The 16,539-nt window shown below is 51.9% G+C and overlaps 1 protein-coding gene across 11 annotated transcripts in view; it reads left to right on the forward strand.

The window, feature by feature from the left end:
• The first annotated feature begins 4,038 nt into the window (after positions 1-4,038).
• BLTP1 (bridge-like lipid transfer protein family member 1) overlaps positions 4,039-16,539 on the forward strand; it is a 705,550-nt gene continuing 693,049 nt past the window's right edge. For all 11 annotated transcript variants that reach the window (XM_063920260.1, XM_063920265.1, XM_063920266.1 and 8 more), the window contains exon 1: positions 4,039-4,189. The gene's annotated coding sequence lies outside the window, so the exon portion shown is untranslated. The remainder of the gene's footprint in view (positions 4,190-16,539) is intronic.

A 16,539-nucleotide genomic window follows, 5' to 3' on the forward strand; every position in this document is an offset into this window, starting at 1 on the left:
CCAGTGGTTTAATGGGCCCTGGTTCCTGCAATGTGACCAAGGGGAGTCCCTGGATTCTGGATGGGGGCTAAGCCGTAGCCTGTAGGAGGAAGGTAGGGATCTCCTCCAGCTCAGGATTCCGACCGTGGAGGTAGAGGAGTGGGGGAAACCACTTCAGCAGCCAGGCGGGGGTGAGATGGCGCAGGGAGAGTGTGCTGACACGCGTCCTGCTAGGCAGCTATCCCCAGTCAGGGCTGGTATCTGGGGTTGCGGCGGGACCTGGGGTCCGTGTGGCGTGCGGCAGGTGATGGTGACGTGTCCCCCCCTGGGGATGATCCGGCGGCCGGGCGGTCAGGGCGGGCAAGGTCTCCGCGTCTCGGCGCTGCGGGCGGGAAGCAGCGGCTCTGTGTGGGCAGCCGGTGTGACGATCGCGGGACTGGCTCCGGTCGTGGAGCTGACTCACCGCTGCTGGTAGGGTCCGTCACTGGGTCTTGTGTGCTGGTCCCGATGGATACAGGAGGGGAGGGAGGCCCGGTCTCAGCGTGGAGCCCGTGTGCGACGGGCGGGATCCGCCGGCTTCTGTTTCACTCCAGGCCCCGGCTTCCGTTTCGGGAGGTAGGCCGCAGTCCGCAAGAGCGCTTAAAAGCGCTCCCCGACTCCGCGGGCTCCCCAGATGACGGCTGCAGGTTCAGGAAAGCCTATGGGGTGATTTAAGGCTTGATAGGGGTGTTGTAGTAGGGGTAAAAAGGTTTTTTTAAGTGCCGTTTAGGGAGAGCTGTGGTGTTGCACTTCTGCTCAGGTTGCCAGCTAAGCCACGCCCCCGATCAACGATATTCTTGATGATCGTTTTTTTTTGCCAATGATTTTTTTGTCTACAAACTGGACAATATCGCTGGGCAATTTGGACGATATGAGAGTACACACATCTATATCGTCCAAACTGACTTGCATGTATAAACGAGGACAGATCAATGATGAACAATCACGGGGCTGTACATGGTTCATCCAGACACACTGACCGATATGAACGATTTATCGTTCATGTCTGAACAATATCATTCATATCGATCATCGTTCTCGCCAAGTCTGTAGGGCCCTTAATGGGCCCTACACACTGGGAGAGAATACTGAAAGATATGAACGATCTTGTTCATTAATGAACTAGATGCCATTCACATCTTTCAGTGTGGAGGCACCAGCGATGAACGATGCGCGGTCCCGCGCTCGTTCATCGCTGGTCCCCCGTCGGCTGTACATGCAGGCCAACATGGACGATCTCGTCCATATTTGCCAGCACTGCTATGGAGCCGGGTGACGGAATCACTGCCCCTCCGCCGCCGGGTCGCCCGTCGGCAGTATCCGCCGTCGGGCAGCTCGGCCAATGTGTAGGGCCCTATAGACCTAACTTAACGATATGAACGTTCTCGTTAACTCGTTCATATCATTCAGTGTGTAGGCACCAACGATGAACGATGGGTGTCCCCGCGCTCGTTCATCGTTGGTGCCGGGTCGCTTCTACTTGCATGCCAATATGGACAATCTCGTCCATATTAGCATGCAGGGCTATGGGGCCGGGTGACGTTTTCAGACACAGCATTCAGGTCTGCGATGCCGGCAGAAGGCGCTTTTTTCCTTCAGATGCCTCCTGCAACATTAACTTATTTTCTCAGTGATGCAAATGTAGCAAGGGCCAGTGTACTCATGCGGTCACTGGCCCTGCTACTAGCGTGCGCGTCCCTCCTCACCTGGGACGGCCCGGCGCCGTCCCATGTGGCCGGGGGTAGCGCGGGCTTCGGGCGGTGCTGGGGACCGGATCTGGTCCGGTCTCCACCTGCCCCGCTGAGTGCAGAGTTCGGCAGCGGGCGTGGGGGCGGCGGTGCATACCCACCGCCGCTCCACGCGGGTGATGGCGGCGGGCCTGCATCCTCCGGGACGCAGACCCCGCCAATCGCTGCCCGGCATTTTGAATTTGGCGCCAGCCGCGAGCCAATCACGGCTCGTGAACTGGCAGCCAATCGGGAGTGGCGGCGGCGAGCCAATCCCGGCTCGCCGCGTCATAGCCCCGCCCCCCGGCACTGGCTTGTATTAGCCAGCGCTGGGCGCGAGGGCTCAGAGTCGTCGGCTGGGAGGGAGCAGCGAAGAGCTCCCGAAGACGGAACAGAGACGACGGCGCCAGAAGTCCTGGAGGGCGGCGGCACGTGCAAAAGAGCTGCTACACGCCGCCGCCCGCCGGGTGAAGTCCTCGGAAGCCCTGGGCCAGCGGTGTGCAACGCAAAAGAGCTTGCACCGGCCACCGCTGCCCAGGTGAAGTCTCCAGGAAGCCCGGAGGTGGTGGGAGCCATCCCGCCTCCGGCGAAGACAACGCGGTGGGCGTGGCCGGACCAGGCTTGGTCCGGCCGTGGCCCTTTGGACGGGTAAGTGCAGGTGCCCCCCTCCCCTAGACCACCAGGGATCGGGCAGTAGGCCCGTGGGCATAGTCAGGCCCTTCCGGCCTGTGGGCATAAAGTCGGGCCCTCCCGGCCCGTGGGCATTTCTGGACGGGCCCTCCTGGCCCGTGGCACGGTTGAGCGGGCACTAGGCCCGAGGGGATAGTCAGGCCACCGGCCTGTGGCACCAGTAGGCGGGCACTAGGCCCGTGGGGCAAAAACAGGCACTAGGCCTGAGCTGAAGTCGGCGCAAGGCCGCAGGTTGCTGAAGTCGGCGCAAGGCCGCAGGTTGCTGAAGTCGGCACTAGGCCGCAGGTTGCTGAAGTCGGCGCTAGGCCGCAGGTTGCTGAAGTCGGCACTAGGCCGCAGTTTGCTGAAGTCGGCGCAAGGCCGCAGGTTGCTGAAGTCGGCGCAAGGCCGCAGGTTGCTGAAGTCGGCGCTAGGCCGCAGGTTGCTGAAGTCGGCGCTAGGCCGCAGGTTGCTGAAGTCGGCACTAGGCCGCAGGTTGCTGAAGTCGGCGATAGGCCGCAGGTTGCTGAAGTCGGCGCTACGCCGCAGGTTCGCGCAAGTTGGCGCTACGCCGCATGTGTGATGAGTTCTCAGTTTTCCCCACAGCCAGGCCCCCATGAAAGGTAGGCTGTCGGAAGTACGCGTTGGTGAGTACCACAAGGTTGAAACAGTATTACGGTGTTGTGCTATAACCTTTGTATAAGTGTCTCTCCGTCATAAAGCGTAAGCAGCGCCACGTCCCGTGGGCTGTGTTGTGTGTTCTCTTACAGGAGCAAAGAAGAAGGGCCAGTCGTCTGGCGGAAGCGAGTATATAGCTGGTGAGCATAAAGGTGTTTCGTGTGTGTTTGTGGTGTATGTTGCCCCTCCCCCACTTCCCCTTTGGGCGTTTTCGTTCAGGGTCGCCCCTGGTGCTCCGCACCACTACGGGGGCGCCCAGTCTGAGGCCACAAGTGCCAATGATGACCCTCCACTGAGCCCAGTGTAGGCCACCCCAGCGTCGTGTGCCCCCCCCCCCCCCCCCCCCCTATATTCGTTTCAGGTGACCCAGGAAGTTCTTCTCCGTGTTTGAACGTGTGCCAGTATCGTCTGAGCTACCTCGACGGACTGAAGGTGGAGGACGGGAGGCGTGCGGTACGTAGGCCTGGTAAGTGATCGATCCGAATTTTGTTCTCCAGGGCCCCACCCCCGTGCCTCTTACACAAATGTCCCCCACCTCTGAATCAGGTCTAAAATACATATTCCCATTCCTTGTGAGAACTGCCGCCGTAGTAATACTGCCAGGCACTTTGTAATACGATTTCAGCACTGGCAGTATATGAGTGCAAGTTCACCACATGAATACAGCGGAGCTCACACACCCTCAGTCAGAACAAGCGCAGCAGCAGCACAGCCGGCCCAGGCTCGCCTTGCACGCACACTCACCCCCGGCTCAGGCTCGCCTTTCACTCGCACCCTCATTCCGCTCGCAGCTACACACAAGCGTCGCCGCCCGGCCGGCTTTCAGGCTCACCTCACGTTAAATGTTTACGGGCTTTGTTATGACCTGCCATGGGGTCTGTGATTGGCTGCGGCATTTCCTTGCTCAGTTACTATTGGCTAACCTTACCAATAGCCGCCTTGGTGCCCCGCCTCCAGTGATGTCACGTTACCGGAGAGTGTGTCGACTCGTTATACGCTGAGCAAGATGGCGACGGAGGCTGGCTGTCAGGGCCGGGTGCGGCGGTGATCCGAGCTGTACAGCGGGGAATGAGGGGAAGGAGGACTCACCCAGACCGGTGAGAGGAAGCGTGGGGGGTGATGGTGTTTCTGGGGCGCTCGTATCTTACCCGTTGCTGGCTGTCATCGTGATCTGGTGGCAGCTGAGCCGGTCTGTGTGTTCCCTGACTGATCATATCTGTTGTCCTAGTTCATCTAGCACACTTTAGCTGTCCCATGGAGCATTGTGCAGTGTGTATGCACTTCATTGGCATGTGTCATGTGTGAGCAATGCTGTGTTATATTATTTAAACCAGAAATTTGCTCAGTCAGATACTTGCATTTTATGCTTGCAGTGAGTAGTTGATAGTTTCCCATTTCAAGTAAGTTTATAGACCTTGTTATGGGCTCCCACTATATAGACCTTAGCCTGTTATCACTGGTGTTTCCAGTGGAGCCCATTTAATTATCATTTACCTCAGTCTTTATATTGGGCGCAGCATTACTTATGCAATTAAGAAATCCAACACCACCCATAGTATGAATTACTATTATCCTTTGATTTGTATTGTTTATATATGTCCTAGTCGTTAACATACGTGGGGATTAAAACAGTAGGTATGGAGTAGTCAGATGTCTCAGCAGAGCAGCTGGGGACAAATTGGGACATAGCACCAACTTGGGGGTACATTCTGTTGAATTGCTTTGTATGGATTACTTCACACAGAAGTTTTCCTGATGCTTCATGTGTTAAAGTGCTCCTGATAGCACCAGGAAGCTTCTGCTTGACTTAAGGTGCATACACACTTGCGGATAAAATGAACGGCGTCACTCATTTTCTCCCTTCCTGAGCGACGTCGTTCACTTTCTCGGCAAGTGTGTATGCCGGCGACAGCACCACGATTCGTTAATGACCCTCGGTGTCGGCAGTATATGCATGCTCAATCTGGACTGTCGTCCAGGAGCTGCCTGCATGGCCCAGCTGCTGCGTGACTACACTGAGCGATATGAATGGTCATATCCTCAGTGTGTTTGCCGGGCTGCCGTCCGCCCGTCCCGGAAGGGGAAACACTAGATGACGTCGCTCATAGGTCAACTTCGTCTAGTGTGTATGCACCTTAAGTCCATACAAAGCACTTCAGCATAATTTACCCATGTGAACCCAAGTTGATGATGTGCATAGAACTCCCGTGTGCCCCAGTGTCCGGGAACCAGTGTCAGAATGGGGCATGAAAGGTCCACAAGGGAAATGCAATGGTAGGAGCCCACTGAAGGGAGGCGGTACAAAGCTGAGTAGGTGTGGCAGAAGGCGTTGCAATGCTCTACATATTATACAGAGAACATTGCAATGACTAGCATATAATGCAGGGAGCATTGCAGTGAACGCCATGTAATGCAGACAGCGTTGCAGTGACTGCCATATAATGCAGGGTGCATTGCAGTGATTGCTCAAGACACACTTCTTCACCAAGCCCAGCTGTCTCTCTTCCTAAGCCTTCTGTGGCCCACGCTCACTTTCTACCCCATCTGTGTCACCACTGTTTGTGTGCCCCTCCCCTTTAGAATGTAAGCTCTCACGAGCAGGGACTTCTTCCCACATGTACTTTTCTCTATCGTCCTAAGTGGATGCTGGGGTTCCTGAAAGGACCATGGGGAATAGCGGCTCCGCAGGAGACAGGGCACAAAAAAGTAAAGCTTTACTAGGTCAGGTGGTGTGCACTGGCTCCTCCCCCTATGACCCTCCTCCAGACTCCAGTTAGATTTTGTGCCCGAACGAGAAGGGTGCAATCTAGGTGGCTCTCCTAAAGAGCTGCTTAGAGAAAGTTTAGTTTAGGTTTTTTTCTTTACAGTGAGTCCTGCTGGCAACAGGATCACTGCAACGTGGGACTTAGGGGGAAAGTAGTAAACTCACCTGCATGCAGAGTGGATTTGCTGCTTGGCTACTGGACACCATTAGCTCCAGAGGGATCGAACACAGGCCCAGCCGTGGAGTCCGGTCCCGGAGCCGCGCCGCCGACCCCCTTGCAGATGCTGAAGCGTGAAGAGGTCCGGAAACCGGCGGCTGAAGACTCCTCAGTCTTCATAAGGTAGCGCACAGCACTGCAGCTGTGCGCCATTTTCCTCTCAGCACACTTCACTGGGCAGTCACTGAGGGTGCAGAGCGCTGGGGGGGGGCGCTCTGAGAGGCAAATATAAACCTTATACAAGGCTAAAAATACCTCACATATAGCCCATAGGGGCTATATGGAGATATTTAACCCCTGCCTGACTGGAAAAATAGCGGGAGAAGAACCCGCCGAAAAAGGGGCGGGGCCTATCTCCTCAGCACACGGCGCCATTTTCTGTCACAGCTCCGCTGGTCAGGACGGCTCCCAGGTCTCTCCCCTGCACTGCACTACAGAAACAGGGTAAAACAGAGAGGGGGGGCACATTAATGGCTATATATATATATATTATATATTAAAGCAGCTATAAGGGAGCACTTAATATAAGGATATCCCTTGTATATATAGCGCTTTGTGGTGTGTGCTGGCAGACTCTCCCTCTGTCTCCCCAAAAGGGCTAGTGGGTCCTGTCTTCATTAGAGCATTCCCTGTGAGTTTGCGGTGTGTGTCGGTACGGGGTGTCGACATGTATGAGGACGATATTGGTGTGGAGGCGGAGCAATTGCCAAATATGCAGATGTCACCCCCCAGGGGGTCGACACCAGAATGGATGCCTTTATTTGTGGAATTACGTGATGGTTTATCTTCCCTTAAACAGTCAGTTGAGGACATGAGGCGGCCGGACAATCAATTAATGCCTGTCCAGGCGCCTCAAACACCGTCAGGGGCTGTAAAACGCCCTTTGCCTCAGTCGGTCGACACAGACCCAGACACAGGCACTGATTCCAGTGACGACGGTAGAAATTCAAACGTATTTTCCAGTAGGGCCACACGTTATATGATTTTGGCAATGAAGGAGACGTTACATTTAGCTGATACTACAGATACCGTAAAACAGGGTATTATGTATGGTGTGAAAAAACTACAAACAGTTTTTCCTGAATCAGAAGAATTAAATGACGTGTGTGATGAAGCGTGGGTTGCTCCTGATAAAAAGTTGATAATTTCAAAAAAGTTATTGGCATTATACCCTTTCCCGCCAGAGGTTAGGGCGCGCTGGGAAACACCCCCTAAGGTGGACAAGGCGCTCACACGCTTATCTAAACAAGTGGCGTTACCCTCTCCTGAGACGGCCGCACTTAAGGATCCATCAGATAGAAAGATGGAAGTTATTCAAAAGAATATATACACACATGCAGGTGTTATACTACGACCAGCTATAGCAACTGCCTGGATGTGCAGTGCTGGAGTAGTTTGGTCAGAATCCCTGATTGAAAATATTGATACCCTAGATAGGGACAATGTTTTACTGTCGTTAGAACAAATAAAGGATGCATTTATCTATATGCGTGATGCACAGAGGGATATTTGCACACTGGCATCTCGGGTGAGTGCTATGTCCATTTCAGCCAGAAGAGCCTTATGGACACGACAGTGGACAGGCGATGCGGATTCAAAACGTCACATGGAGGTTTTGCCGTATAAAGGGGAGGAGTTATTTGGAGTTGGTCTATCAGACTTGGTGGCCACGGCTACTGCCGGGAAATCCACTTTTTTACCTCAAGTCACTCCCCAACAGAGAAAGGCACCGACCTTTCAACCGCAGCCTTTTCGCTCCTACAAAAATAAGAGAGCAAAGGGTTTGTCGTACCTGCCACGAGGCAGAGGAAGAGGGAAGAGACACCAACAGGCAGCTCCTTCCCAGGAACAGAAGCCCTCCCCGGCTCCTGCAAAAACCTCAGCATGACGCTGGGGCCTCTCAAGCGGACTCGGGGACAGTGGGCGGCCGTCTCAAAAATTACAGCGCGCAGTGGGCTCACTCGCAGGTAGACCCCTGGATCCTGCAGATAATATCTCAGGGGTACAGGTTGGAATTAGAGACGGATCCTCCTCATCGTTTCCTGAAGTCTGCCTTACCAACCGTCTCTTCCGAAAGGGAGAGGGTGTTGGAAGCCATTCACAAGCTGTACGCTCAGCAGGCGATAGTCAAAGTACCCCTATTACAACAAGGAAAGGGGTATTATTCCACTCTATTTGTGGTACCGAAGCCGGATGGCTCGGTAAGGCCTATTCTAAATCTGAAGTCCTTGAACCTCTACATAAAAAAGTTCAAGTTCAAGATGGAGTCACTCAGAGCAGTGATAGCGAACCTGGAAGAAGGGGACTTTATGGTATCCTTGGACATCAAGGATGCGTATCTACACGTTCCGATTTACCCCGCACACCAGGGGTACCTCAGGTTCATTGTTCAAAACTGTCACTATCAGTTTCAGACGCTGCCGTTCGGATTGTCCACGGCGCCTCGGGTCTTTACCAAGGTAATGGCCGAGATGATGATTCTTCTTCGAAGAAAAGGCGTATTAGTTATCCCATACTTGGACGATCTCCTAATAAGGGCAAGGTCCAGAGAACAGCTGGAGACAGCTTTAGCACTATCTCAAGAGGTGCTAAGACAACACGGGTGGATTCTGAATATTCCAAAATCCCATTTAATCCCGACAACTCGTCTGCTGTTCCTAGGAATGATTCTGGACACGGTTCAGAAAAAGGTTTTCCTTCCAGAGGAAAAAGCCAAGGAGTTATCCGATCTGGTCAGGAACCTCCTAAAACCAGGAAAGGTGTCAGTACATCAATGCACAAGAGTCCTGGGAAAAATGGTGGCTTCTTACGAAGCAATTCCATTCGGCAGGTTCCATGCAAGAATATTCCAAAGGGATCTGTTGGACAAATGGTCAGGGTCGCATCTGCAGATGCACCTGCGAATAACCCTGTCACCAAAGACAAGGGTGTCACTTCTGTGGTGGTTGCAGAAGGCTCACCTATTAGAAGGCCGCAGATTCGGCATTCAGGATTGGATCCTGGTGACCACGGACGCCAGCCTGAGAGGCTGGGGAGCAGTCACACAAGGAAGAAACTTCCAGGGAGTATGGACGAGTCTGGAAAAGTCTCTTCACATAAACATTCTGGAACTAAGAGCAATCTACAATGCTCTAAGCCAGGCGGAACTTCTCCTGAAAGGAAAGCCGGTGTTGATTCAGTCGGACAACATCACGGCGGTCGCCCATGTAAACAGGCAGGGCGGCACAAGAAGCAGGAGTGCAATGGCAGAAGCTGCCAAGATTCTTCGCTGGGCGGAGAATCACGTGATAGCACTGTCAGCAGTGTTCATCCCGGGCGTGGACAACTGGGAAGCAGACTTCCTCAGCAGACACGATCTTCATCCGGGAGAGTGGGGTCTACATCCAGAAGTCTTCAACATGTTAATAGACCGTTGGGAAAGACCAATTGTAGACATGATGGCGTCTCGCCTCAACAAGAAACTGGACAAATATTGCGCCAGGTCAAGAGATCCACAGGCAATAGCTGTGGACGCACTGGTAACTCTTTGGGTGTACCAGTCAGTGTATGTGTTTCCTCCTCTGCCGCTCATACCAAAGGTATTGAAGATCATACGGCAAAGAAGAGTAAGAACAATACTAGTGGTTCCGGATTGGCCGAGAAGGACTTGGTATCCGGAACTTCAAGAGATGCTCACGGACGAACCGTGGCCTCTACCTCTGAGAAGGGACCTGCTACAGCAGGGTCCCTGTCTTTTTCAAGACTTACCGCGGCTGCGTTTGACGGCATGGCGGTTGAACGCCAGATCCTAAAAGGGAAAGGCATTCCAGAAGAAGTCATTCCTACCTTGATTAAGGCACGGAAGGAAGTCACCGTGAAACATTATCACCGCATTTGGCGAAAATATGTAGCGTGGTGCGAGGATCGGAGTGTTCCGACGGAGGAATTCCAACTGGGTCGTTTCCTACATTTCCTGCAATCAGGATTATCTATGGGTCTCAAATTGGGATCCATTAAGGTTCAAATTTCGGCCCTGTCAATATTCTTCCAAAAAGAATTGGCCTCTGTCCCTGAGGTCCAGACTTTTGTCAAGGGAGTACTGCATATACAGCCTCCTGTGGTGCCTCCGGTGGCACCGTGGGATCTAAATGTAGTTTTAGATTTCCTCAAATCCCATTGGTTTGAACCATTGAAAAAGGTGGATTTGAAATATCTCACATTGAAAGTGACTATGTTACTAGCCCTGGCCTCTGCCAGGAGAGTATCTGAATTGGCGGCTTTATCTTATAAAAGTCCTTATCTAATCTTCCATTCGGATAGGGCAGAACTGCGGACTCGTCCGCATTTTCTCCCTAAAGTGGTATCAGCATTTCATCTGAACCAACCTATTGTGGTGCCTGCGGCCACTAGCGACTTGGAGGACTCCAAGTTGTTGGACGTTGTCAGAGCCTTAAAAATATACATTTCAAGGACGGCTGGAGTCAGAAAATCTGACTCGCTGTTTATATTGTATGCACCCAACAAGTTGGGCGCACCTGCTTCTAAGCAGTCGATTGCTCGTTGGATTTGTAACACAATTCAACTTGCACATTCTGTGGCAGGCCTGCCACAGCCTAAAACTGTAAAAGCCCACTCCACAAGGAAGGTGGGCTCATCTTGGGCGGCTGCCCGAGGGGTCTCGGCATTACAACTCTGCCGAGCAGCTACGTGGTCGGGGGAGAACACGTTTGTAAAATTTTACAAATTTGATACCCTGGCAAAGGAGGACCTGGAGTTCTCTCATTCGGTGCTGCAGAGTCATCCGCACTCTCCCGCCCGTTTGGGAGCTTTGGTATAATCCCCATGGTCCTTTCAGGAACCCCAGCATCCACTTAGGACGATAGAGAAAATAAGAATTTACTTACCGATAATTCTATTTCTCGGAGTCCGTAGTGGATGCTGGGCGCCCATCCCAAGTGCGGATTATCTGCAATACTTGTACATAGTTATTGTTAACTAATTCGGGTTATTGTTAAGGAGCCATCTTTAAGAGGCCCTTTCTGTTATCATACTGTTAACTGGGTTTAGATCACAAGTTGTACGGTGTGATTGGTGTGGCTGGTATGAGTCTTACCCGGGATTCAAAATGCCTCCCTTATTGTGTATGCTCGTCCGGGCACAGTACCTAACTGGAGTCTGGAGGAGGGTCATAGGGGGAGGAGCCAGTGCACACCACCTGACCTAGTAAAGCTTTACTTTTTTGTGCCCTGTCTCCTGCGGAGCCGCTATTCCCCATGGTCCTTTCAGGAACCCCAGCATCCACTACGGACTCCGAGAAATAGAATTATCGGTAAGTAAATTCTTATTTTTTATTTCTCTATCGTCCTAAGTGGATGCTGGGGTTCCTGAAAGGACCATGGGGAATAGCGGCTCCGCAGGAGACAGGGCACAAAAGTAAAGCTTTTACAGGTCAGGTGGTGTGTACTGGCTCCTCCCCCTATGACCCTCCTCCAGACTCCAGTTAGATTTTTGTGCCCGGCCGAGAAGGGTGCAATTCTAGGTGGCTCTCATAAAGAGCTGCTTAGAGAGTTTAGCTTAGGTTTTTTATTTTACAGTGATTCCTGCTGGCAACAGGATCACTGCAACGAGGGACAGAGGGGAGAAGAAGTGAACTCACCTGCGTGCAGGATGGATTGGCTTCTTGGCTACTGGACATGAAGCTCCAGAGGGACGATCACAGGTACAGCCTGGATGGTCACCGGAGCCACGCCGCCGGCCCCCTCACAGATGCTGAAGCAAGAAGAGGTCCAGAATCGGCGGCTGAAGACTCCTGCAGTCTTCTTAAGGTAGCGCACAGCACTGCAGCTGTGCGCCATTTTCCTCTCAGCACACTTCACACGGCAGTCACTGAGGGTGCAGGGCGCTGGGGGGGGGCGCCCTGGGAGGCAAATGAAAACCTTTAAAAAGGCTAAAAATACCTCACATATAGCCCCAGAGGCTATATGGAGATATTTACCCCTGCCTAAATGTACTAAATAGCGGGAGACGAGCCCGCCGAAAAAGGGGCGGGGCCTATCTCCTCAGCACACGGCGCCATTTTCTGTCACAGCTCCGCTGGTCAGGAAGGCTCCCAGGTCTCTCCCCTGCACTGCACTACAGAAACAGGGTATAACAGAGAGGGGGGGCAGAATAAATGGCAATATATTAATATAAAAGCAGCTATAAGGGAGCACTTAATCATAAGGCTATCCCTGTCATATATAGCGCTTTTTGGTGTGTGCTGGCAGACTCTCCCTCTGTCTCCCCAAAGGGCTAGTGGGTCCTGTCTTCGTATAGAGCATTCCCTGTGTGTCTGCTGTGTGTCGGTACGTGTGTGTCGACATGTATGAGGACGTTATTGGTGTGGAGGCGGAGCAATTGCCAAATATGAGGATGTCACCTCCTAGGGGGTCGACACCAGAATGGATGCCTTTATTTGTGGAATTACGGGATAACGTCAACTCGCTTAAGCAGTCGTTTGCCGACATGAGGCGGCCGGACACTCAATTAGTGTCTGTCCAGGCGCCTCAAACACCGTCAGGGGCTGTAAAACGTCCCTTGCCTCAGTCGGTCGACACAGACCCAGACACAGGCACTGATTCCGGTGGTGAAGGTGACGAATCAACCGTATTTTCCAGTAGGGCCACACGTTATATGATTTTGGCAATAAAGGAGATGTTACATTTAGCTGATACTACAGGTACCACTAAACAGGGTATTATGTGGGGTGTGAAAAAACTACCAGTAGTTTTTACCGAATCAGAAGAATTAAATGACGTGTGTGATGAAGCGTGGGGTGCCCCGATAAAAAACTGCTAATTTCAAAGAAGTTATTGGCTTTATACCCTTTCCCGCCAGAGGTTAGGGAGCGCTGGGAAACACCTCCTAGGGTGGACAAAGCGCTAACACGCTTATCAAAACAAGTGGCGTTATCCTCTCCTGAGACGGACGCACTTAAAGATCCATCAGATAGGAGGATGGAAAATATCCAAAAAGGTATATACACACATGCAGGTGTTATACTACGACCAGCTATTGCGACTGCCTGGATGTGCAGTGCTGGGGTAGTTTGGTCAGAGTCCCTGATCGAAAATATTGATACCCTGGACAGGGACAATATTTTACTGTCGTTAGAACAAATAAAGGATGCATTTCTTTATATGCGTGATGCACAGAGAGATATCTGCACACTGGCATCACGGGTAAGTGCTATGTCCATTTCGGCCAGAAGAGCTTTATGGACACGACAGTGGACAGGCGATGCGTAGAGGAGTTATTTGAGGTCGGTCTATCGGATTTGGTGGCCACGGCTACGGCCGGGAAATCCACCTTTCTACCTCAAGTCACTCCCCAACAGAAAAAGGCACCGACCTTTCAACCGCAGCCCTTTCGTTCCTTTAAAAATAAGAGAGCAAAGGGCTATTCATATCTGCCACGAGGCAGAGGACGAGGGAAGAGACAGCAACAGGCAGCTCCTTCCCAGGAACAGAAGCCCTCCCCGGCTTCTACAAAAGCCTCAGCATGACGCTGGGGCTTCGCAAGCGGACTCGGGGGCGGTAGGCGGTCGTCTCAAAAATTACAGCGCGCAGTGGGCTCACTCGCAGGTAAATCCCTGGATCCTGCAGATAATATCTCAGGGGTACAGGTTGAAATTAGAGACAGAGCCACCTCGCCGTTTCCTGAAGTCTGCTTTACCAACGTCCCCCTCAGAAAGGGAGACGGTTTTGGAAGCCATTCACAAGCTGTATTCTCAGCAGGTGATAGTCAAGGTACCTCTTCTACAACAAGGGAAGGGGTATTATTCCACTCTATTTGTGGTACCGAAGCCGGATGGCTCGGTAAGGCCTATTCTAAATCTGAAGTCCTTGAACCTATACATAAAGAAGTTCAAGTTCAAGATGGAGTCACTCAGAGCAGTGATAGCGAACCTGGAAGAAGGGGACTTTATGGTATCCTTGGACATCAAGGATGCGTATCTCCACGTTCCAATTACCCCTCACACCAGGGGTACCTCAGGTTCGTTGTACAAAACTGTCACTATCAGTTTCAGACGCTGCCGTTTGGTTTGTCCACGGCACCTCGGGTCTTTACAAAGGTAATGGCCGAGATAATATTTCTTCTTCGAAGAAAAGGCGTATTAATTATCCCATACTTGGACGATCTCCTAATAAGGGCAAGGTCCAGAGAACAGCTAGAGATGGGTTTAGCACTATCTCAAGAGGTGCTAAAGCAGCACGGATGGATTCTGAATATTCCAAAATCCCAATTAATGCCGACAACTCGTCTGCTGTTCCTGGGGATGATTCTGGACACAGTTCAGAAAAAGGTTTTTCTTCCCGAAGAAAAAGCCAAGGAGTTATCTGACCTGGTCAGGAACCTCCTAAAACCAGGAAAGGTGTCTGTACATCAATGCACAAGAGTCCTGGGAAAAAATGGTAGCTTCTTACGAAGCAATCCCTTTCGGCAGATTCCATGCAAAGGGATCTGTTGGACAAATGGTCAGGGTCGCATCTTCAGATGCACCTGCGGATAACCCTGTCGCCGAGGACAAGGGTATCCCTTCTGTGGTGGTTGCAGGAGGCTCATCTATTGGAGGGCCGCAGATTCGGCATACAGGATTGGATCCTGGTGACCACGGATGCCAGCCTGAGAGGCTGGGGAGCAGTCACACAGGGAAGAAATTTCCAGGGAGTGTGGTCGAGCCTGAAAAAGTCTCTTCACATAAGCATTCTGGAACTAAGAGCAATCTACAATGCTCTAAGCCAGGCGGAACCTCTGCTTCAAGGAAGACCGGTGTTGATCCAGTCGGACAACATCACGGCAGTCGCCCATGTAAACAGACAGGGCGGCACAAGAAGCAGGAGGGAAATGGCAGAAGCTGCCAGGATCCTTCGCTGGGCGGAGAATCACGTGATAGCACTGTCAGCAGTATTCATCCCGGGCGTGGACAACTGGGAAGCAGACTTCCTCAGCAGACACGACCTTCACCCGGGAGAGTGGGGACTTCATCCAGAAGTTTTCCACATGCTATTAAACCGTTGGGTAAAACCAATGGTGGACATGATGGCGTCTCGCCTCAACAAAACACTGGACAGGTATTGCGCCAGGTCAAGAGATCCGCAGGCAATAGCTGTGGACGAGCTGGTAACACCTTGGGTGTACCAGTCGGTATATGTGTTTCCTCCTCTGCCTCTCATACCAAAGGTATTGAGGATTATACGGCAAAGAGGAGTAAGACTAGTGGCTCCGGATTGGCCAAGAAGAACTTGGTACCCGGAACTTCAAGAGATGGTCACGGACGATCCGTGGCCTCTACTTCTGAGAAGGGACCTGCTTCAGCAGGGTCCTTGTCTTTTTCAAGACTTACCGCGGCTGCGTTTGACGGCATGGCGTTGAATGCCAGATCCTAAAAGGAAAAGGCATTCCAGAAGAAGTCATTCCTACCTTGATAAAGGCAAGGAAGGAAGTCACCGCGAAGCATTATCGCCGTATTTGGCGAAAATATGTTGCGTGGTGCGAGCAGCGGAGTGCTCCGATGGAGGAATTTCAACTGGGTCGTTTTCCTACATTTCCTGCAATCAGGATTGTCTATGGGTCTCAAATTGGGATCTATTAAGGTTCAAATTTCGGCCCTATCAATATTCTTCCACAAAGAATTGGCCTCAGTCCCTGAGGTCCAGATTTTTATCAAAGGAGTACTGCATATACAGCCTCCTGTGGTGCCTAAGGTGGCACCGTGGGATCTAAATGTAGTTTTAGATTTCCTCAAATCCAATTGGTTTGAACCACTAAAGAATGTGGATTTGAAATATCTCACATGGAAAGTGACTATGTTACTGGCCCTGGCTTCGGTCGGGAGAGTATCTGAACTGGCGGCTTTGTCTTATAAAAGCCCTTATTTAATTTTCCATTCGACATAGGGCAGAGCTGCGGACGCGTCCGCATTTTCTCCCTAAGGTGGTATCAGCGTTTCACCTGAACCAGCCTATTGTAGTGCCTGCGGCTACAGACGACTTGAAGGACTCCAAGTTGTTGGACGTTGTCAGAGCCTTAAAAAATATACATTTAAAGGACGGCTGGAGTCAGAAAATCTGACTCGCTGTTTATACTGTATGCACCCAACAAGTTGGGTGCACCTGCTTCTAAGCAGTCGATTGCTCGTTGGTTTTGTAACAAAATTCAACTTGTACATTCTGTGGCAGGCCGGCCACAGTCTAAATCTGTTAAGGCCCATTCCGCAAGGAAGGTGGGCTCATCTTGGGCGGCTGCCCGAGGGGTCTCGGCATTACAACTCTGCCGAGCAGCTACGTGGTCAGGGGAGAACACGTTTGTAAATTTTTACAAATTTGATACCCTGGCAAAGGAGGACCTGGAGTTCTCTCATTCGGTGCTGCAGAGTCATCCGCACTCTCCCGCCCGTTTGGGAGCTTTGGTATAATCCCCATGGTCCTTTCAGGAACCCCAGCATC

The sequence above is a fragment of the Pseudophryne corroboree genome, chromosome 1 (genome assembly GCF_028390025.1).
Source record: "Pseudophryne corroboree isolate aPseCor3 chromosome 1, aPseCor3.hap2, whole genome shotgun sequence".
NCBI classification, from domain to species: Eukaryota; Metazoa; Chordata; class Amphibia; order Anura; family Myobatrachidae; genus Pseudophryne; species Pseudophryne corroboree.